We start from the raw sequence: 19,468 nt of genomic DNA, 5'->3' as shown, positions 1-19,468 counted from the left end.
GTCATGACTCCGCCCGCGCAAGGCGGAGTCAGCACAGGCGGCAAATACGCCCCGCACGCAAGGGGTTAAAAAACATAGTGATAGTTGGGACACTTCCTAATGTTGATAATGTCATTTTGTGGGGTGCTGCCTCAGAGCCTGGATAGCTCAGTCGGTAGAGCATCAGACTTTTAATCTGAGGGCCCAGGGTTCAAGTCCCTGTTCAGGCGGCTTGGTTAAAGAAAATGTATATCAATTGCATACTTTTTTCAGGATCCAATGAATGGGAATTCCAATTACAGATGGTTCAAAAAAGTCTTGATCGAGTCCATACATACCCATCTGTGCTCTACTTTCTTTGACAAGGGTTAAGAAGACTTACCCAAACTGTATCATGTAGTTTGACATGTTGATTATCTTTTATCCAATTCAATGTTCAAAATGTAAGCTAGTGTCCGATTAATTTGATAAAGTTGGTCAACAACTTATAGTTCATCTTTTTATTTGTGAATCTCTGATCACCTTGTTGAATCAGGTCGGATCTCTGGTGCAATGGATTGCGGCTTGGAGTCCTAGGCGAATGTAGCAAAAGCATTCAAACGCTAAGGGTTCGAACACCAACTGGGTCAATTTTATCCCTCCTCTATTTTATAACTAATTGAAACAGTAACCAGCAATCCTGCTTCTCCATCACCAGAAACATTTACCAAAATGGCAGTGAAAGAAAGTCTACTTAAACAGAGACTGTTTGCTTTGAAAATGTTGCATAGTCTATGCCCAAGAGGAAATTCCCAATGATACTGCTGAAAATGTAATTTAGGAGTTAGTAATAGTATTTGGCCCTTTATTAATTTCACTGTGTCATTTTAAACACGTGATTTCTATGTCATCCGAAAATGAGATAGTACAAATTTCCGGAGTTATAATGGATTACGTGTGCTGCTGAAATTTCAAATGCTTATAATATCAATTCATTATTAAACTCTAGAATATTGATTGCTAATATATGTAAATATATAAATATACAAAGTGTAGGTCAGTGTACGTCCACATTTGTTTAGCTGATTTTAAGGTAGAGTATAGCAGAGCCTGGATAGCTCAGTCGGTAGAGCATCAGACTTTTAATCTGAGGGTCCAGGGTTCAAGTCCCTGTTCAGGCGGTTGTTTCCTTTAAAGAAAAAGTACTCTAATTGTATGCTCTTTTTGTGGACCCCTGCATGACAAATAAGATATTCCATTACTAAAATTGCAAAAACGTCTTTCATGGAGTTGTGAAATACACATCTGTCTCACATATTATGTGCCATTTGACTAAACTTAAGTCGTACGTAGATTTACCAATGGTATCATGTAGTCTGAGACGGTGAATATCATTTCACCAATTCAATATTCAAAATATAGCCATGGTTATAGTATCAAATGAACTTTATAAAGCTGATCAACAGCTAATAGCTCATTATTTCATTTCAGAACATCTCTGCACCTCATTATAGCAGATTGGCTCTGTGGCGCAATGGATAGCGCATTGGACTTCTAGGTGAATGTAAAAAAGATATTCAAAGGTTGTTGGTTCGAATCCCACCAGAGTCAGTTTTATCCCTGTTATCCTGTTATCCCAAGTACCAATTCATTATTATATTCTCTGTATTTAGTACTAATACCGGCAACCATCTTAACCCCTTGCGTGCTGATGACAGAACGGTTCCGTCATCAGCTACGGGTGAGCTGTGCTGATGACGAAACCGTTCCGTCATGACTCCGCCCGCGCAAGGCGGAGTCAGCACAGGCGGCAAATACGCCCCGCACGCAAGGGGTTAAAAAACATAGTGATAGTTGGGACACTTCCTAATGTTGATAATGTCATTTTGTGGGGTGCTGCCTCAGAGCCTGGATAGCTCAGTCGGTAGAGAATCAGACTTTTAATCTGAGGGCCCAGGGTTCAAGTCCCTGTTCAGGCGGCTTGGTTAAAGAAAATGTATATCAATTGCATACTCTTTTCAGGATCCAATGAATGGGAATTCCAATTACAGATGGTTCAAAAAAGTCTTGATCGAGTCCTTACATACCCATCTGTGCTCTACTTTCTTTGACAAGGGTTAAGAAGACTTACCCAAACTGTATCATGTAGTTTGACATGTTGATTATCTTTTATCCAATTCAATGTTCAAAATGTAAGCTAGTGTCCGATTAATTTGATAAAGTTGGTCAACAACTTATAGGTCATCTTTTTATTTGTGAATCTCTGATCACCTTGTTGAATCAGGTCGGATCTCTGGTGCAATGGATTGCGGCTTGGAGTCCTAGGCGAATGTAGCAAAAGCATTCAAACGCTAAGGGTTCGAACACCAACTGGGTCAATTTTATCCCTCCTCTATTTTATAACTAATTGAAACAGTAACCAGCAATCCTGCTTCTCCATCACCAGAAACATTTACCAAAATGGCAGTGAAAGAAAGTCTACTTAAACAGAGACTGTTTGCTTTGAAAATGTTGCATAGTCTATGCCCAAGAGGAAATTCCCAATGATACTGCTGAAAATGTAATTTAGGAGTTAGTAATAGTATTTGTCCCTTTATTAATTTCACAGTGTCATTTTAAACACGTGATTTCTATGTCATCCGAAAATGAGATAGTACAAATTTCCGGAGTTATAATGGATTACGTGTGCTGCTGAAATTTCAAATGCTTAAAATATCAATTCATTATTAAACTCTAGAATATTGATTGCTAATATATGTAATTATATAAATATACAAAGTGTAGGTCAGTGTACGTCCACATTTGTTTAGCTGATTTTAAGGTAGAGTATAGCAGAGCCTGGATAGCTCAGTCGGTAGAGCATCAGACTTTTAATCTGAGGGTCCAGGGTTCAAGTCCCTGTTCAGGCGGTTGTTTCCTTTAAAGAAAAAGTACTCTAATTGTATGCTCTTTTTGTGGACCCCTGCATGACAAATAAGATATTCCATTACTAAAATTGCAAAAACGTCTTTCATGGAGTTGTGAAATACACATCTGTCTCACATATTATGTGCCATTTGACTAAACTTAAGTCGTACGTAGATTTACCAATGGTATCATGTAGTCTGAGACGGTGAATATCATTTCACCAATTCAATATTCAAAATATAGCCATGGTTATAGTATCAAATGAACTTTATAAAGCTGATCAACAGCTAATAGCTCATTATTTCATTTCAGAACATCTCTGCACCTCATTATAGCAGATTGGCTCTGTGGCGCAATGGATAGCGCATTGGACTTCTAGGTGAATGTAAAAAAGATATTCAAAGGTTGTTGGTTCGAATCCCACCAGAGTCAGTTTTATCCCTGTTATCCTGTTATCCCAAGTACCAATTCATTATTATATTCTCTGTATTTAGTACTAATACCGGCAACCATCTTAACCCCTTGCGTGCTGATGACAGAACGGTTCCGTCATCAGCTACGGGTGAGCTGTGCTGATGACGAAACCGTTCCGTCATGACTCCGCCCGCGCAAGGCGGAGTCAGCACAGGCGGCAAATACGCCCCGCACGCAAGGGGTTAAAAAACATAGTGATAGTTGGGACACTTCCTAATGTTGATAATGTCATTTTGTGGGGTGCTGCCTCAGAGCCTGGATAGCTCAGTCGGTAGAGCATCAGACTTTTAATCTGAGGGCCCAGGGTTCAAGTCCCTGTTCAGGCGGCTTGGTTAAAGAAAATGTATATCAATTGCATACTTTTTTCAGGATCCAATGAATGGGAATTCCAATTACAGATGGTTCAAAAAAGTCTTGATCGAGTCCATACATACCCATCTGTGCTCTACTTTCTTTGACAAGGGTTAAGAAGACTTACCCAAACTGTATCATGTAGTTTGACATGTTGATTATCTTTTATCCAATTCAATGTTCAAAATGTAAGCTAGTGTCCGATTAATTTGATAAAGTTGGTCAACAACTTATAGTTCATCTTTTTATTTGTGAATCTCTGATCACCTTGTTGAATCAGGTCGGATCTCTGGTGCAATGGATTGCGGCTTGGAGTCCTAGGCGAATGTAGCAAAAGCATTCAAACGCTAAGGGTTCGAACACCAACTGGGTCAATTTTATCCCTCCTCTATTTTATAACTAATTGAAACAGTAACCAGCAATCCTGCTTCTCCATCACCAGAAACATTTACCAAAATGGCAGTGAAAGAAAGTCTACTTAAACAGAGACTGTTTGCTTTGAAAATGTTGCATAGTCTATGCCCAAGAGGAAATTCCCAATGATACTGCTGAAAATGTAATTTAGGAGTTAGTAATAGTATTTGGCCCTTTATTAATTTCACTGTGTCATTTTAAACACGTGATTTCTATGTCATCCGAAAATGAGATAGTACAAATTTCCGGAGTTATAATGGATTACGTGTGCTGCTGAAATTTCAAATGCTTATAATATCAATTCATTATTAAACTCTAGAATATTGATTGCTAGTATATGTAATTATATAAATATACAAAGTGTAGGTCAGTGTACGTCCACATTTGTTTAGCTGATTTTAAGGTAGAGTATAGCAGAGCCTGGATAGCTCAGTCGGTAGAGCATCAGACTTTTAATCTGAGGGTCCAGGGTTCAAGTCCCTGTTCAGGCGGTTGTTTCCTTTAAAGAAAAAGTACTCTAATTGTATGCTCTTTTTGTGGACCCCTGCATGACAAATAAGATATTCCATTACTAAAATTGCAAAAACGTCTTTCATGGAGTTGTGAAATACACATCTGTCTCACATATTATGTGCCATTTGACTAAACTTAAGTCGTACGTAGATTTACCAATGGTATCATGTAGTCTGAGACGGTGAATATCATTTCACCAATTCAATATTCAAAATATAGCCATGGTTATAGTATCAAATGAACTTTATAAAGCTGATCAACAGCTAATAGCTCATTATTTCATTTCAGAACATCTCTGCACCTCATTATAGCAGATTGGCTCTGTGGCGCAATGGATAGCGCATTGGACTTCTAGGTGAATGTAAAAAAGATATTCAAAGGTTGTTGGTTCGAATCCCACCAGAGTCAGTTTTATCCCTGTTATCCTGTTATCCCAAGTACCAATTCATTATTATATTCTCTGTATTTAGTACTAATACCGGCAACCATCTTAACCCCTTGCGTGCTGATGACAGAACGGTTCCGTCATCAGCTACGGGTGAGCTGTGCTGATGACGAAACCGTTCCGTCATGACTCCGCCCGCGCAAGGCGGAGTCAGCACAGGCGGCAAATACGCCCCGCACGCAAGGGGTTAAAAAACATAGTGATAGTTGGGACACTTCCTAATGTTGATAATGTCATTTTGTGGGTTGCTGCCTCAGAGCCTGGATAGCTCAGTCGGTAGAGAATCAGACTTTTAATCTGAGGGCCCAGGGTTCAAGTCCCTGTTCAGGTGGCTTGGTTAAAGAAAATGTATATCAATTGCATACTCTTTTCAGGATCCAATGAATGGGAATTCCAATTACAGATGGTTCAAAAAAGTCTTGATCGAGTCCTTACATACCCATCTGTGCTCTACTTTCTTTGACAAGGGTTAAGAAGACTTACCCAAACTGTATCATGTAGTTTGACATGTTGATTATCTTTTATCCAATTCAATGTTCAAAATGTAAGCTAGTGTCCGATTAATTTGATAAAGTTGGTCAACAACTTATAGGTCATCTTTTTATTTGTGAATCTCTGATCACCTTGTTGAATCAGGTCGGATCTCTGGTGCAATGGATTGCGGCTTGGAGTCCTAGGCGAATGTAGCAAAAGCATTCAAACGCTAAGGGTTCGAACACCAACTGGGTCAATTTTATCCCTCCTCTATTTTATAACTAATTGAAACAGTAACCAGCAATCCTGCTTCTCCATCACCAGAAACATTTACCAAAATGGCAGTGAAAGAAAGTCTACTTAAACAGAGACTGTTTGCTTTGAAAATGTTGCATAGTCTATGCCCAAGAGGAAATTCCCAATGATACTGCTGAAAATGTAATTTAGGAGTTAGTAATAGTATTTGGCCCTTTATTAATTTCACAGTGTCATTTTAAACACGTGATTTCTATGTCATCCGAAAATGAGATAGTACAAATTTCCGGAGTTATAATGGATTACGTGTGCTGCTGAAATTTCAAATGCTTAAAATATCAATTCATTATTAAACTCTAGAATATTGATTGCTAATATATGTAATTATATAAATATACAAAGTGTAGGTCAGTGTACGTCCACATTTGTTTAGCTGATTTTAAGGTAGAGTATAGCAGAGCCTGGATAGCTCAGTCGGTAGAGCATCAGACTTTTAATCTGAGGGTCCAGGGTTCAAGTCCCTGTTCAGGCGGTTGTTTCCTTTAAAGAAAAAGTGCTCTAATTGTATGCTCTTTTTGTGGACCCCTGCATGACAAATAAGATATTCCATTACTAAAATTGCAAAAACGTCTTTCATGGAGTTGTGAAATACACATCTGTCTCACATATTATGTGCCATTTGACTAAACTTAAGTCGTACGTAGATTTACCAATGGTATCATGTAGTCTGAGACGGTGAATATCATTTCACCAATTCAATATTCAAAATATAGCCATGGTTATAGTATCAAATGAACTTTATAAAGCTGATCAACAGCTAATAGCTCATTATTTCATTTCAGAACATCTCTGCACCTCATTATAGCAGATTGGCTCTGTGGCGCAATGGATAGCGCATTGGACTTCTAGGTGAATGTAAAAAAGATATTCAAAGGTTGTTGGTTCGAATCCCACCAGAGTCAGTTTTATCCCTGTTATCCTGTTATCCCAAGTACCAATTCATTATTATATTCTCTGTATTTAGTACTAATACCGGCAACCATCTTAACCCCTTGCGTGCTGATGACAGAACGGTTCCGTCATCAGCTACGGGTGAGCTGTGCTGATGACGAAACCGTTCCGTCATGACTCCGCCCGCGCAAGGCGGAGTCAGCACAGGCGGCAAATACGCCCCGCACGCAAGGGGTTAAAAAACATAGTGATAGTTGGGACACTTCCTAATGTTGATAATGTCATTTTGTGGGGTGCTGCCTCAGAGCCTGGATAGCTCAGTCGGTAGAGCATCAGACTTTTAATCTGAGGGCCCAGGGTTCAAGTCCCTGTTCAGGCGGCTTGGTTAAAGAAAATGTATATCAATTGCATACTTTTTTCAGGATCCAATGAATGGGAATTCCAATTACAGATGGTTCAAAAAAGTCTTGATCGAGTCCATACATACCCATCTGTGCTCTACTTTCTTTGACAAGGGTTAAGAAGACTTACCCAAACTGTATCATGTAGTTTGACATGTTGATTATCTTTTATCCAATTCAATGTTCAAAATGTAAGCTAGTGTCCGATTAATTTGATAAAGTTGGTCAACAACTTATAGTTCATCTTTTTATTTGTGAATCTCTGATCACCTTGTTGAATCAGGTCGGATCTCTGGTGCAATGGATTGCGGCTTGGAGTCCTAGGCGAATGTAGCAAAAGCATTCAAACGCTAAGGGTTCGAACACCAACTGGGTCAATTTTATCCCTCCTCTATTTTATAACTAATTGAAACAGTAACCAGCAATCCTGCTTCTCCATCACCAGAAACATTTACCAAAATGGCAGTGAAAGAAAGTCTACTTAAACAGAGACTGTTTGCTTTGAAAATGTTGCATAGTCTATGCCCAAGAGGAAATTCCCAATGATACTGCTGAAAATGTAATTTAGAAGTTAGTAATAGTATTTGGCCCTTTATTAATTTCACTGTGTCATTTTAAACACGTGATTTCTATGTCATCCGAAAATGAGATAGTACAAATTTCCGGAGTTATAATGGATTACGTGTGCTGCTGAAATTTCAAATGCTTATAATATCAATTCATTATTAAACTCTAGAATATTGATTGCTAATATATGTAAATATATAAATATACAAAGTGTAGGTCAGTGTACGTCCACATTTGTTTAGCTGATTTTAAGGTAGAGTATAGCAGAGCCTGGATAGCTCAGTCGGTAGAGCATCAGACTTTTAATCTGAGGGTCCAGGGTTCAAGTCCCTGTTCAGGCGGTTGTTTCCTTTAAAGAAAAAGTACTCTAATTGTATGCTCTTTTTGTGGACCCCTGCATGACAAATAAGATATTCCATTACTAAAATTGCAAAAACGTCTTTCATGGAGTTGTGAAATACACATCTGTCTCACATATTATGTGCCATTTGACTAAACTTAAGTCGTACGTAGATTTACCAATGGTATCATGTAGTCTGAGACGGTGAATATCATTTCACCAATTCAATATTCAAAATATAGCCATGGTTATAGTATCAAATGAACTTTATAAAGCTGATCAACAGCTAATAGCTCATTATTTCATTTCAGAACATCTCTGCACCTCATTATAGCAGATTGGCTCTGTGGCGCAATGGATAGCGCATTGGACTTCTAGGTGAATGTAAAAAAGATATTCAAAGGTTGTTGGTTCGAATCCCACCAGAGTCAGTTTTATCCCTGTTATCCTGTTATCCCAAGTACCAATTCATTATTATATTCTCTGTATTTAGTACTAATACCGGCAACCATCTTAACCCCTTGCGTGCTGATGACAGAACGGTTCCGTCATCAGCTACGGGTGAGCTGTGCTGATGACGAAACCGTTCCGTCATGACTCCGCCCGCGCAAGGCGGAGTCAGCACAGGCGGCAAATACGCCCCGCACGCAAGGGGTTAAAAAACATAGTGATAGTTGGGACACTTCCTAATGTTGATAATGTCATTTTGTGGGGTGCTGCCTCAGAGCCTGGATAGCTCAGTCGGTAGAGCATCAGACTTTTAATCTGAGGGCCCAGGGTTCAAGTCCCTGTTCAGGCGGCTTGGTTAAAGAAAATGTATATCAATTGCATACTCTTTTCAGGATCCAATGAATGGGAATTCCAATTACAGATGGTTCAAAAAAGTCTTGATCGAGTCCTTACATACCCATCTGTGCTCTACTTTCTTTGACAAGGGTTAAGAAGACTTACCCAAACTGTATCATGTAGTTTGACATGTTGATTATCTTTTATCCAATTCAATGTTCAAAATGTAAGCTAGTGTCCGATTAATTTGATAAAGTTGGTCAACAACTTATAGTTCATCTTTTTATTTGTGAATCTCTGATCACCTTGTTGAATCAGGTCGGATCTCTGGTGCAATGGATTGCGGCTTGGAGTCCTAGGCGAATGTAGCAAAAGCATTCAAACGCTAAGGGTTCGAACACCAACTGGGTCAATTTTATCCCTCCTCTATTTTATAACTAATTGAAACAGTAACCAGCAATCCTGCTTCTCCATCACCAGAAACATTTACCAAAATGGCAGTGAAAGAAAGTCTACTTAAACAGAGACTGTTTGCTTTGAAAATGTTGCATAGTCTATGCCCAAGAGGAAATTCCCAATGATACTGCTGAAAATGTAATTTAGGAGTTAGTAATAGTATTTGTCCCTTTATTAATTTCACTGTGTCATTTTAAACACGTGATTTCTATGTCATCCGAAAATGAGATAGTACAAATTTCCGGAGTTATAATGGATTACGTGTGCTGCTGAAATTTCAAATGCTTATAATATCAATTCATTATTAAACTCTAGAATATTGATTGCTAGTATATGTAATTATATAAATATACAAAGTGTAGGTCAGTGTACGTCCACATTTGTTTAGCTGATTTTAAGGTAGAGTATAGCAGAGCCTGGATAGCTCAGTCGGTAGAGCATCAGACTTTTAATTTGAGGGTCCAGGGTTCAAGTCCCTGTTCAGGCGGTTGTTTCCTTTAAAGAAAAAGTACTCTAATTGTATGCTCTTTTTGTGGACCCCTGCATGACAAATAAGATATTCCATTACTAAAATTGCAAAAACGTCTTTCATGGAGTTGTGAAATACACATCTGTCTCACATATTATGTGCCATTTGACTAAACTTAAGTCGTACGTAGATTTACCAATGGTATCATGTAGTCTGAGACGGTGAATATCATTTCACCAATTCAATATTCAAAATATAGCCATGGTTATAGTATCAAATGAACTTTATAAAGCTGATCAACAGCTAATAGCTCATTATTTCATTTCAGAACATCTCTGCACCTCATTATAGCAGATTGGCTCTGTGGCGCAATGGATAGCGCATTGGACTTCTAGGTGAATGTAAAAAAGATATTCAAAGGTTGTTGGTTCGAATCCCACCAGAGTCAGTTTTATCCCTGTTATCCTGTTATCCCAAGTACCAATTCATTATTATATTCTCTGTATTTAGTACTAATACCGGCAACCATCTTAACCCCTTGCGTGCTGATGACAGAACGGTTCCGTCATCAGCTACGGGTGAGCTGTGCTGATGACGAAACCGTTCCGTCATGACTCCGCCCGCGCAAGGCGGAGTCAGCACAGGCGGCAAATACGCCCCGCACGCAAGGGGTTAAAAAACATAGTGATAGTTGGGACACTTCCTAATGTTGATAATGTCATTTTGTGGGTTGCTGCCTCAGAGCCTGGATAGCTCAGTCGGTAGAGAATCAGACTTTTAATCTGAGGGCCCAGGGTTCAAGTCCCTGTTCAGGTGGCTTGGTTAAAGAAAATGTATATCAATTGCATACTCTTTTCAGGATCCAATGAATGGGAATTCCAATTACAGATGGTTCAAAAAAGTCTTGATCGAGTCCTTACATACCCATCTGTGCTCTACTTTCTTTGACAAGGGTTAAGAAGACTTACCCAAACTGTATCATGTAGTTTGACATGTTGATTATCTTTTATCCAATTCAATGTTCAAAATGTAAGCTAGTGTCCGATTAATTTGATAAAGTTGGTCAACAACTTATAGGTCATCTTTTTATTTGTGAATCTCTGATCACCTTGTTGAATCAGGTCGGATCTCTGGTGCAATGGATTGCGGCTTGGAGTCCTAGGCGAATGTAGCAAAAGCATTCAAACGCTAAGGGTTCGAACACCAACTGGGTCAATTTTATCCCTCCTCTATTTTATAACTAATTGAAACAGTAACCAGCAATCCTGCTTCTCCATCACCAGAAACATTTACCAAAATGGCAGTGAAAGAAAGTCTACTTAAACAGAGACTGTTTGCTTTGAAAATGTTGCATAGTCTATGCCCAAGAGGAAATTCCCAATGATACTGCTGAAAATGTAATTTAGGAGTTAGTAATAGTATTTGGCCCTTTATTAATTTCACAGTGTCATTTTAAACACGTGATTTCTATGTCATCCGAAAATGAGATAGTACAAATTTCCGGAGTTATAATGGATTACGTGTGCTGCTGAAATTTCAAATGCTTAAAATATCAATTCATTATTAAACTCTAGAATATTGATTGCTAATATATGTAAATATATAAATATACAAAGTGTAGGTCAGTGTACGTCCACATTTGTTTAGCTGATTTTAAGGTAGAGTATAGCAGAGCCTGGATAGCTCAGTCGGTAGAGCATCAGACTTTTAATCTGAGGGTCCAGGGTTCAAGTCCCTGTTCAGGCGGTTGTTTCCTTTAAAGAAAAAGTACTCTAATTGTATGCTCTTTTTGTGGACCCCTGCATGACAAATAAGATATTCCATTACTAAAATTGCAAAAACGTCTTTCATGGAGTTGTGAAATACACATCTGTCTCACATATTATGTGCCATTTGACTAAACTTAAGTCGTACGTAGATTTACCAATGGTATCATGTAGTCTGAGACGGTGAATATCATTTCACCAATTCAATATTCAAAATATAGCCATGGTTATAGTATCAAATGAACTTTATAAAGCTGATCAACAGCTAATAGCTCATTATTTCATTTCAGAACATCTCTGCACCTCATTATAGCAGATTGGCTCTGTGGCGCAATGGATAGCGCATTGGACTTCTAGGTGAATGTAAAAAAGATATTCAAAGGTTGTTGGTTCGAATCCCACCAGAGTCAGTTTTATCCCTGTTATCCTGTTATCCCAAGTACCAATTCATTATTATATTCTCTGTATTTAGTACTAATACCGGCAACCATCTTAACCCCTTGCGTGCTGATGACAGAACGGTTCCGTCATCAGCTACGGGTGAGCTGTGCTGATGACGAAACCGTTCCGTCATGACTCCGCCCGCGCAAGGCGGAGTCAGCACAGGCGGCAAATACGCCCCGCACGCAAGGGGTTAAAAAACATAGTGATAGTTGGGACACTTCCTAATGTTGATAATGTCATTTTGTGGGGTGCTGCCTCAGAGCCTGGATAGCTCAGTCGGTAGAGAATCAGACTTTTAATCTGAGGGCCCAGGGTTCAAGTCCCTGTTCAGGCGGCTTGGTTAAAGAAAATGTATATCAATTGCATACTCTTTTCAGGATCCAATGAATGGGAATTCCAATTACAGATGGTTCAAAAAAGTCTTGATCGAGTCCTTACATACCCATCTGTGCTCTACTTTCTTTGACAAGGGTTAAGAAGACTTACCCAAACTGTATCATGTAGTTTGACATGTTGATTATCTTTTATCCAATTCAATGTTCAAAATGTAAGCTAGTGTCCGATTAATTTGATAAAGTTGGTCAACAACTTATAGGTCATCTTTTTATTTGTGAATCTCTGATCACCTTGTTGAATCAGGTCGGATCTCTGGTGCAATGGATTGCGGCTTGGAGTCCTAGGCGAATGTAGCAAAAGCATTCAAACGCTAAGGGTTCGAACACCAACTGGGTCAATTTTATCCCTCCTCTATTTTATAACTAATTGAAACAGTAACCAGCAATCCTGCTTCTCCATCACCAGAAACATTTACCAAAATGGCAGTGAAAGAAAGTCTACTTAAACAGAGACTGTTTGCTTTGAAAATGTTGCATAGTCTATGCCCAAGAGGAAATTCCCAATGATACTGCTGAAAATGTAATTTAGGAGTTAGTAATAGTATTTGGCCCTTTATTAATTTCACTGTGTCATTTTAAACACGTGATTTCTATGTCATCCGAAAATGAGATAGTACAAATTTCCGGAGTTATAATGGATTACGTGTGCTGCTGAAATTTCAAATGCTTATAATATCAATTCATTATTAAACTCTAGAATATTGATTGCTAGTATATGTAATTATATAAATATACAAAGTGTAGGTCAGTGTACGTCCACATTTGTTTAGCTGATTTTAAGGTAGAGTATAGCAGAGCCTGGATAGCTCAGTCGGTAGAGCATCAGACTTTTAATCTGAGGGTCCAGGGTTCAAGTCCCTGTTCAGGCGGTTGTTTCCTTTAAAGAAAAAGTACTCTAATTGTATGCTCTTTTTGTGGACCCCTGCATGACAAATAAGATATTCCATTACTAAAATTGCAAAAACGTCTTTCATGGAGTTGTGAAATACACATCTGTCTCACATATTATGTGCCATTTGACTAAACTTAAGTCGTACGTAGATTTACCAATGGTATCATGTAGTCTGAGACGGTGAATATCATTTCACCAATTCAATATTCAAAATATAGCCATGGTTATAGTATCAAATGAACTTTATAAAGCTGATCAACAGCTAATAGCTCATTATTTCATTTCAGAACATCTCTGCACCTCATTATAGCAGATTGGCTCTGTGGCGCAATGGATAGCGCATTGGACTTCTAGGTGAATGTAAAAAAGATATTCAAAGGTTGTTGGTTCGAATCCCACCAGAGTCAGTTTTATCCCTGTTATCCTGTTATCCCAAGTACCAATTCATTATTATATTCTCTGTATTTAGTACTAATACCGGCAACCATCTTAACCCCTTGCGTGCTGATGACAGAACGGTTCCGTCATCAGCTACGGGTGAGCTGTGCTGATGACGAAACCGTTCCGTCATGACTCCGCCCGCGCAAGGCGGAGTCAGCACAGGCGGCAAATACGCCCCGCACGCAAGGGGTTAAAAAACATAGTGATAGTTGGGACACTTCCTAATGTTGATAATGTCATTTTGTGGGTTGCTGCCTCAGAGCCTGGATAGCTCAGTCGGTAGAGAATCAGACTTTTAATCTGAGGGCCCAGGGTTCAAGTCCCTGTTCAGGTGGCTTGGTTAAAGAAAATGTATATCAATTGCATACTCTTTTCAGGATCCAATGAATGGGAATTCCAATTACAGATGGTTCAAAAAAGTCTTGATCGAGTCCTTACATACCCATCTGTGCTCTACTTTCTTTGACAAGGGTTAAGAAGACTTACCCAAACTGTATCATGTAGTTTGACATGTTGATTATCTTTTATCCAATTCAATGTTCAAAATGTAAGCTAGTGTCCGATTAATTTGATAAAGTTGGTCAACAACTTATAGGTCATCTTTTTATTTGTGAATCTCTGATCACCTTGTTGAATCAGGTCGGATCTCTGGTGCAATGGATTGCGGCTTGGAGTCCTAGGCGAATGTAGCAAAAGCATTCAAACGCTAAGGGTTCGAACACCAACTGGGTCAATTTTATCCCTCCTCTATTTTATAACTAATTGAAACAGTAACCAGCAATCCTGCTTCTCCATCACCAGAAACATTTACCAAAATGGCAGTGAAAGAAAGTCTACTTAAACAGAGACTGTTTGCTTTGAAAATGTTGCATAGTCTATGCCCAAGAGGAAATTCCCAATGATACTGCTGAAAATGTAATTTAGGAGTTAGTAATAGTATTTGGCCCTTTATTAATTTCACAGTGTCATTTTAAACACGTGATTTCTATGTCATCCGAAAATGAGATAGTACAAATTTCCGGAGTTATAATGGATTACGTGTGCTGCTGAAATTTCAAATGCTTAAAATATCAATTCATTATTAAACTCTAGAATATTGATTGCTAATATATGTAATTATATAAATATACAAAGTGTAGGTCAGTGTACGTCCACATTTGTTTAGCTGATTTTAAGGTAGAGTATAGCAGAGCCTGGATAGCTCAGTCGGTAGAGCATCAGACTTTTAATCTGAGGGTCCAGGGTTCAAGTCCCTGTTCAGGCGGTTGTTTCCTTTAAAGAAAAAGTGCTCTAATTGTATGCTCTTTTTGTGGACCCCTGCATGACAAATAAGATATTCCATTACTAAAATTGCAAAAACGTCTTTCATGGAGTTGTGAAATACACATCTGTCTCACATATTATGTGCCATTTGACTAAACTTAAGTCGTACGTAGATTTACCAATGGTATCATGTAGTCTGAGACGGTGAATATCATTTCACCAATTCAATATTCAAAATATAGCCATGGTTATAGTATCAAATGAACTTTATAAAGCTGATCAACAGCTAATAGCTCATTATTTCATTTCAGAACATCTCTGCACCTCATTATAGCAGATTGGCTCTGTGGCGCAATGGATAGCGCATTGGACTTCTAGGTGAATGTAAAAAAGATATTCAAAGGTTGTTGGTTCGAATCCCACCAGAGTCAGTTTTATCCCTGTTATCCTGTTATCCCAAGTACCAATTCATTATTATATTCTCTGTATTTAGTACTAATACCGGCAACCATCTTAACCCCTTGCGTGCTGATGACAGAACGGTTCCGTCATCAGCTACGGGTGAGCTGTGCTGATGACGAAACCGTTCCGTCATGACTCCGCCCGCGCAAGGCGGAGTCAGCACAGGCGGCAAATACGCCCCGCACGCAAGGGGTTAAAAAACATAGTGATAGTTGGGACACTTCCTAATGTTGATAATGTCATTTTGTGGGGTGCTGCCTCAGAGCCTGGATAGCTCAGTCGGTAGAGAATCAGACTTTTAATCTGAGGGCCCAGGGTTCAAGTCCCTGTTCAGGCGGCTTGGTTAAAGAAAATGTATATCAATTGCATACTCTTTTCAGGATCCAATGAATGGGAATTCCAATTACAGATGGTTCAAAAAAGTCTTGATCGAGTCCTTACATACCCATCTGTGCTCTACTTTCTTTGACAAGGGTTAAGAAGACTTACCCAAACTGTATCATGTAGTTTGACATGTTGATTATCTTTTATCCAATTCAATGTTCAAAATGTAAGCTAGTGTCCGATTAATTTGATAAAGTTGGTCAACAACTTATAGGTCATCTTTTTATTTGTGAATCTCTGATCACCTTGTTGAATCAGGTCGGATCTCTGGTGCAATGGATTGCGGCTTGGAGTCCTAGGCGAATGTAGCAAAAGCATTCAAACGCTAAGGGTTCGAACACCAACTGGGTCAATTTTATCCCTCCTCTATTTTATAACTAATTGAAACAGTAACCAGCAATCCTGCTTCTCCATCACCAGAAACATTTACCAAAATGGCAGTGAAAGAAAGTCTACTTAAACAGAGACTGTTTGCTTTGAAAATGTTGCATAGTCTATGCCCAAGAGGAAATTCCCAATGATACTGCTGAAAATGTAATTTAGGAGTTAGTAATAGTATTTGGCCCTTTATTAATTTCACTGTGTCATTTTAAACACGTGATTTCTATGTCATCCGAAAATGAGATAGTACAAATTTCCGGAGTTATAATGGATTACGTGTGCTGCTGAAATTTCAAATGCTTATAATATCAATTCATTATTAAACTCTAGAATATTGATTGCTAGTATATGTAATTATATAAATATACAAAGTGTAGGTCAGTGTACGTCCACATTTGTTTAGCTGATTTTAAGGTAGAGTATAGCAGAGCCTGGATAGCTCAGTCGGTAGAGCATCAGACTTTTAATCTGAGGGTCCAGGGTTCAAGTCCCTGTTCAGGCGGTTGTTTCCTTTAAAGAAAAAGTACTCTAATTGTATGCTCTTTTTGTGGACCCCTGCATGACAAATAAGATATTCCATTACTAAAATTGCAAAAACGTCTTTCATGGAGTTGTGAAATACACATCTGTCTCACATATTATGTGCCATTTGACTAAACTTAAGTCGTACGTAGATTTACCAATGGTATCATGTAGTCTGAGACGGTGAATATCATTTCACCAATTCAATATTCAAAATATAGCCATGGTTATAGTATCAAATGAACTTTATAAAGCTGATCAACAGCTAATAGCTCATTATTTCATTTCAGAACATCTCTGCACCTCATTATAGCAGATTGGCTCTGTGGCGCAATGGATAGCGCATTGGACTTCTAGGTGAATGTAAAAAAGATATTCAAAGGTTGTTGGTTCGAATCCCACCAGAGTCAGTTTTATCCCTGTTATCCTGTTATCCCAAGTACCAATTCATTATTATATTCTCTGTATTTAGTACTAATACCGGCAACCATCTTAACCCCTTGCGTGCTGATGACAGAACGGTTCCGTCATCAGCTACGGGTGAGCTGTGCTGATGACGAAACCGTTCCGTCATGACTCCGCCCGCGCAAGGCGGAGTCAGCACAGGCGGCAAATACGCCCCGCACGCAAGGGGTTAAAAAACATAGTGATAGTTGGGACACTTCCTAATGTTGATAATGTCATTTTGTGGGTTGCTGCCTCAGAGCCTGGATAGCTCAGTCGGTAGAGAATCAGACTTTTAATCTGAGGGCCCAGGGTTCAAGTCCCTGTTCAGGTGGCTTGGTTAAAGAAAATGTATATCAATTGCATACTCTTTTCAGGATCCAATGAATGGGAATTCCAATTACAGATGGTTCAAAAAAGTCTTGATCGAGTCCTTACATACCCATCTGTGCTCTACTTTCTTTGACAAGGGTTAAGAAGACTTACCCAAACTGTATCATGTAGTTTGACATGTTGATTATCTTTTATCCAATTCAATGTTCAAAATGTAAGCTAGTGTCCGATTAATTTGATAAAGTTGGTCAACAACTTATAGGTCATCTTTTTATTTGTGAATCTCTGATCACCTTGTTGAATCAGGTCGGATCTCTGGTGCAATGGATTGCGGCTTGGAGTCCTAGGCGAATGTAGCAAAAGCATTCAAACGCTAAGGGTTCGAACACCAACTGGGTCAATTTTATCCCTCCTCTATTTTATAACTAATTGAAACAGTAACCAGCAATCCTGCTTCTCCATCACCAGAAACATTTACCAAAATGGCAGTGAAAGAAAGTCTACTTAAACAGAGACTGTTTGCTTTGAAAATGTTGCATAGTCTATGCCCAAGAGGAAATTCCCAATGATACTGCTGAAAATGTAATTTAGGAGTTAGTAATAGTATTTGGCCCTTTATTAATTTCACAGTGTCATTTTAAACACGTGATTTCTATGTCATCCGAAAATGAGATAGTACAAATTTCCGGAGTTATAATGGATTACGTGTGCTGCTGAAATTTCAAATGCTTAAAATATCAATTCATTATTAAACTCTAGAATATTGATTGCTAATATATGTAATTATATAAATATACAAAGTGTAGGTCAGTGTACGTCCACATTTGTTTAGCTGATTTTAAGGTAGAGTATAGCAGAGCCTGGATAGCTCAGTCGGTAGAGCATCAGACTTTTAATCTGAGGGTCCAGGGTTCAAGTCCCTGTTCAGGCGGTTGTTTCCTTTAAAGAAAAAGTGCTCTAATTGTATGCTCTTTTTGTGGACCCCTGCATGACAAATAAGATATTCCATTACTAAAATTGCAAAAACGTCTTTCATGGAGTTGTGAAATACACATCTGTCTCACATATTATGTGCCATTTGACTAAACTTAAGTCGTACGTAGATTTACCAATGGTATCATGTAGTCTGAGACGGTGAATATCATTTCACCAATTCAATATTCAAAATATAGCCATGGTTATAGTATCAAATGAACTTTATAAAGCTGATCAACAGCTAATAGCTCATTATTTCATTTCAGAACATCTCTGCACCTCATTATAGCAGATTGGCTCTGTGGCGCAATGGATAGCGCATTGGACTTCTAGGTGAATGTAAAAAAGATATTCAAAGGTTGTTGGTTCGAATCCCACCAGAGTCAGTTTTATCCCTGTTATCCTGTTATCCCAAGTACCAATTCATTATTATATTCTCTGTATTTAGTACTAATACCGGCAACCATCTTAACCCCTTGCGTGCTGATGACAGAACGGTTCCGTCATCAGCTACGGGTGAGCTGTGCTGATGACGAAACCGTTCCGTCATGACTCCGCCCGCGCAAGGCGGAGTCAGCACAGGCGGCAAATACGCCCCGCACGCAAGGGGTTAAAAAACATAGTGATAGTTGGGACACTTCCTAATGTTGATAATGTCATTTTGTGGGGTGCTGCCTCAGAGCCTGGATAGCTCAGTCGGTAGAGCATCAGACTTTTAATCTGAGGGCCCAGGGTTCAAGTCCCTGTTCAGGCGGCTTGGTTAAAGAAAATGTATATCAATTGCATACTTTTTTCAGGATCCAATGAATGGGAATTCCAATTACAGATGGTTCAAAAAAGTCTTGATCGAGTCCATACATACCCATCTGTGCTCTACTTTTTTTGACAAGGGTTAAGAAGACTTACCCAAACTGTATCATGTAGTTTGACATGTTGATTATCTTTTATCCAATTCAATGTTCAAAATGTAAGCTAGTGTCCGATTAATTTGATAAAGTTGGTCAA

The 19,468-nt window shown here is 38.8% G+C and overlaps 26 non-coding genes across 26 annotated transcripts; all 26 read left to right on the top strand.

Annotated features, from left to right (window-relative positions):
• Positions 1-136: 136 nt before the first annotated feature.
• TRNAK-UUU (transfer RNA lysine (anticodon UUU)) lies at positions 137-209 on the top strand. Its single transcript has one exon. It is a non-coding gene; the product is annotated as a tRNA-Lys (tRNA).
• Positions 210-1,066: 857 nt separating this feature from the next.
• TRNAK-UUU (transfer RNA lysine (anticodon UUU)) lies at positions 1,067-1,139 on the top strand. The gene has a single exon. It is a non-coding gene; the product is annotated as a tRNA-Lys (tRNA).
• A 339-nt stretch (positions 1,140-1,478) lies between these two features.
• TRNAR-UCU (transfer RNA arginine (anticodon UCU)) lies at positions 1,479-1,569 on the top strand. The gene is given in 2 exon segments: positions 1,479-1,515; positions 1,534-1,569. It is a non-coding gene; the product is annotated as a tRNA-Arg (tRNA).
• A 1,225-nt stretch (positions 1,570-2,794) lies between these two features.
• Positions 2,795-2,867, top strand: TRNAK-UUU (transfer RNA lysine (anticodon UUU)). Its single transcript has one exon. It is a non-coding gene; the product is annotated as a tRNA-Lys (tRNA).
• A 339-nt stretch (positions 2,868-3,206) lies between these two features.
• On the top strand, positions 3,207-3,297 carry TRNAR-UCU (transfer RNA arginine (anticodon UCU)). Its single transcript is given in 2 exon segments — positions 3,207-3,243; positions 3,262-3,297. It is a non-coding gene; the product is annotated as a tRNA-Arg (tRNA).
• Positions 3,298-3,592: 295 nt separating this feature from the next.
• TRNAK-UUU (transfer RNA lysine (anticodon UUU)) lies at positions 3,593-3,665 on the top strand. Its single transcript has one exon. It is a non-coding gene; the product is annotated as a tRNA-Lys (tRNA).
• Positions 3,666-4,522: 857 nt separating this feature from the next.
• TRNAK-UUU (transfer RNA lysine (anticodon UUU)) lies at positions 4,523-4,595 on the top strand. The gene has a single exon. It is a non-coding gene; the product is annotated as a tRNA-Lys (tRNA).
• Positions 4,596-4,934: 339 nt separating this feature from the next.
• Positions 4,935-5,025, top strand: TRNAR-UCU (transfer RNA arginine (anticodon UCU)). The gene is given in 2 exon segments: positions 4,935-4,971; positions 4,990-5,025. It is a non-coding gene; the product is annotated as a tRNA-Arg (tRNA).
• A 1,225-nt stretch (positions 5,026-6,250) lies between these two features.
• TRNAK-UUU (transfer RNA lysine (anticodon UUU)) lies at positions 6,251-6,323 on the top strand. The gene has a single exon. It is a non-coding gene; the product is annotated as a tRNA-Lys (tRNA).
• Positions 6,324-6,662: 339 nt separating this feature from the next.
• Positions 6,663-6,753, top strand: TRNAR-UCU (transfer RNA arginine (anticodon UCU)). Its single transcript is given in 2 exon segments — positions 6,663-6,699; positions 6,718-6,753. It is a non-coding gene; the product is annotated as a tRNA-Arg (tRNA).
• Positions 6,754-7,048: 295 nt separating this feature from the next.
• TRNAK-UUU (transfer RNA lysine (anticodon UUU)) lies at positions 7,049-7,121 on the top strand. The gene has a single exon. It is a non-coding gene; the product is annotated as a tRNA-Lys (tRNA).
• Positions 7,122-7,978: 857 nt separating this feature from the next.
• Positions 7,979-8,051, top strand: TRNAK-UUU (transfer RNA lysine (anticodon UUU)). Its single transcript has one exon. It is a non-coding gene; the product is annotated as a tRNA-Lys (tRNA).
• A 339-nt stretch (positions 8,052-8,390) lies between these two features.
• On the top strand, positions 8,391-8,481 carry TRNAR-UCU (transfer RNA arginine (anticodon UCU)). Its single transcript is given in 2 exon segments — positions 8,391-8,427; positions 8,446-8,481. It is a non-coding gene; the product is annotated as a tRNA-Arg (tRNA).
• Positions 8,482-8,776: 295 nt separating this feature from the next.
• TRNAK-UUU (transfer RNA lysine (anticodon UUU)) lies at positions 8,777-8,849 on the top strand. The gene has a single exon. It is a non-coding gene; the product is annotated as a tRNA-Lys (tRNA).
• Positions 8,850-10,118: 1,269 nt separating this feature from the next.
• Positions 10,119-10,209, top strand: TRNAR-UCU (transfer RNA arginine (anticodon UCU)). The gene is given in 2 exon segments: positions 10,119-10,155; positions 10,174-10,209. It is a non-coding gene; the product is annotated as a tRNA-Arg (tRNA).
• Positions 10,210-11,434: 1,225 nt separating this feature from the next.
• Positions 11,435-11,507, top strand: TRNAK-UUU (transfer RNA lysine (anticodon UUU)). The gene has a single exon. It is a non-coding gene; the product is annotated as a tRNA-Lys (tRNA).
• Positions 11,508-11,846: 339 nt separating this feature from the next.
• On the top strand, positions 11,847-11,937 carry TRNAR-UCU (transfer RNA arginine (anticodon UCU)). The gene is given in 2 exon segments: positions 11,847-11,883; positions 11,902-11,937. It is a non-coding gene; the product is annotated as a tRNA-Arg (tRNA).
• Positions 11,938-13,162: 1,225 nt separating this feature from the next.
• On the top strand, positions 13,163-13,235 carry TRNAK-UUU (transfer RNA lysine (anticodon UUU)). Its single transcript has one exon. It is a non-coding gene; the product is annotated as a tRNA-Lys (tRNA).
• Positions 13,236-13,574: 339 nt separating this feature from the next.
• On the top strand, positions 13,575-13,665 carry TRNAR-UCU (transfer RNA arginine (anticodon UCU)). The gene is given in 2 exon segments: positions 13,575-13,611; positions 13,630-13,665. It is a non-coding gene; the product is annotated as a tRNA-Arg (tRNA).
• A 1,225-nt stretch (positions 13,666-14,890) lies between these two features.
• TRNAK-UUU (transfer RNA lysine (anticodon UUU)) lies at positions 14,891-14,963 on the top strand. The gene has a single exon. It is a non-coding gene; the product is annotated as a tRNA-Lys (tRNA).
• Positions 14,964-15,302: 339 nt separating this feature from the next.
• On the top strand, positions 15,303-15,393 carry TRNAR-UCU (transfer RNA arginine (anticodon UCU)). Its single transcript is given in 2 exon segments — positions 15,303-15,339; positions 15,358-15,393. It is a non-coding gene; the product is annotated as a tRNA-Arg (tRNA).
• Positions 15,394-16,618: 1,225 nt separating this feature from the next.
• TRNAK-UUU (transfer RNA lysine (anticodon UUU)) lies at positions 16,619-16,691 on the top strand. The gene has a single exon. It is a non-coding gene; the product is annotated as a tRNA-Lys (tRNA).
• Positions 16,692-17,030: 339 nt separating this feature from the next.
• On the top strand, positions 17,031-17,121 carry TRNAR-UCU (transfer RNA arginine (anticodon UCU)). Its single transcript is given in 2 exon segments — positions 17,031-17,067; positions 17,086-17,121. It is a non-coding gene; the product is annotated as a tRNA-Arg (tRNA).
• Positions 17,122-18,346: 1,225 nt separating this feature from the next.
• TRNAK-UUU (transfer RNA lysine (anticodon UUU)) lies at positions 18,347-18,419 on the top strand. Its single transcript has one exon. It is a non-coding gene; the product is annotated as a tRNA-Lys (tRNA).
• Positions 18,420-18,758: 339 nt separating this feature from the next.
• On the top strand, positions 18,759-18,849 carry TRNAR-UCU (transfer RNA arginine (anticodon UCU)). The gene is given in 2 exon segments: positions 18,759-18,795; positions 18,814-18,849. It is a non-coding gene; the product is annotated as a tRNA-Arg (tRNA).
• A 295-nt stretch (positions 18,850-19,144) lies between these two features.
• On the top strand, positions 19,145-19,217 carry TRNAK-UUU (transfer RNA lysine (anticodon UUU)). The gene has a single exon. It is a non-coding gene; the product is annotated as a tRNA-Lys (tRNA).
• Positions 19,218-19,468: the final 251 nt, after the last annotated feature.

Source organism: Lissotriton vulgaris, chromosome 1_2 (assembly GCF_964263255.1).
Source record: "Lissotriton vulgaris chromosome 1_2, aLisVul1.2, whole genome shotgun sequence".
Taxonomy (NCBI): domain Eukaryota; kingdom Metazoa; phylum Chordata; class Amphibia; order Caudata; family Salamandridae; genus Lissotriton; species Lissotriton vulgaris.
The sequence above is the reverse complement of the archived record's forward strand: the minus strand, read 5'-3'. Positions and strand labels throughout refer to the sequence as shown.